Below are 1,280 nucleotides of genomic sequence, written 5' to 3'. Positions count from 1 at the left end.
GGCTCTCAGAAAGACGAGATTGGGAAAGTATAAAATTTTGTGTAATATATTAATGTAAGAAAAAAAATAATTTCCCCTATTAAGCCTCAAATTACAGTGAATTCAAGGTCCCGAAAAAAACCTGCCTTACCTGTGCCCCGCGAACACGCAAGAGGAATATAAAGGTACACTGCATACCTGGTGTCATGCTAAGCCTCAAGTATTCTGATGAACTATTCAGGCAACCTGAAAAAACCCTTTCCCCTGCCGGGAATCGAACCCGGGCCCGCGGGTGAGAGCCGCGTATCCTAGCCACTAGACCACACGGGAGTTGTTAATTTAAAGAGGCTTTCGATTAGTTTTCATCTGTTAATGTAGAGCAACCTTTAATTTCTATCGCAGATTTGGGCATCCTCCTCCGCCTTTATATTGCTCTTCATTTACAAAGATTTCATATAAAGTCTATGAGAGTGTGTGGAATATAAGTCGAATATCAGTTGTAGAAAAGGTTTTGAATGAGAATGAACATCTTTCACAATACAAGACAAATTTTGGGGATAAACCCAAAAAAATTTTGTAAACATGGCAAGGGCTCAACAAAATTTACTCGAATATATGCAGGGGAAGGGGAAGATGAACTAGGGTGGGAAGCAATGCAATTACATCATATTGATCCTGAATCATAAGACTATAGAATCTTACACATAAGCTTTTTCATTTTGGGGAGGTAGAGAGATGCGAGTTACTTTTTTACTATATTCAGTATATGGGGGAACATATGCTTATTAATTAAGTAGTAGAGAGTCAATTTTAGTTATAAAATATATTTGCATTTAATTCATGGGGTTCAGAATATTATATTATTGTACAAGTTAATTCTTAGAATACTAACAGCTCAAGACAATGAAAAAAAATTTATATATTTCAGATAACTGACATTTTTATCTGACATTATCAGAAGTAAATATATTAATTTTCTCAAAGCAATAATTTCTGGGAATTGTCTACTCACAAAGGTTTTATGAGCACAAGAAATAGTTAATTTCCAGTCGCCTTTTTTTTCTTTAGCTCCTGTAGTCCTATTTTTGAGCCTGCATATTCAGCTATTGTTTGAAAGCAATAAAAAGCAAAGTATATCCTTTTTTGTTATCTTTTATTGGCTAAAAATGTGTGAATCTACAACCTATCCCACTGAATGAATCATCTTACCCCATGCACAAGGCAATTTAAATAATACAAAAGATAAGAAGCAAGGAATTCTCAATATCATCTTCAATCGGCATCTAAGACACTGTCCCATT

General features: G+C 34.8%; 1 non-coding gene across 1 annotated transcript; it reads right to left on the bottom strand.

Moving 5' to 3' along the window:
• Nucleotides 1-238: 238 nt before the first annotated feature.
• Nucleotides 239-309, bottom strand: Trnae-cuc. The gene has a single exon. It is a non-coding gene; the product is annotated as a tRNA-Glu (tRNA).
• Between the last annotated feature and the right edge of the window lie 971 nt (nucleotides 310-1,280).

Source organism: Penaeus monodon, chromosome 6 (assembly GCF_015228065.2).
Source record: "Penaeus monodon isolate SGIC_2016 chromosome 6, NSTDA_Pmon_1, whole genome shotgun sequence".
In the NCBI taxonomy this organism is placed as follows: Eukaryota; Metazoa; Arthropoda; class Malacostraca; order Decapoda; family Penaeidae; genus Penaeus; species Penaeus monodon.
This window is presented reverse-complemented; position numbering and strand designations above follow the sequence as displayed.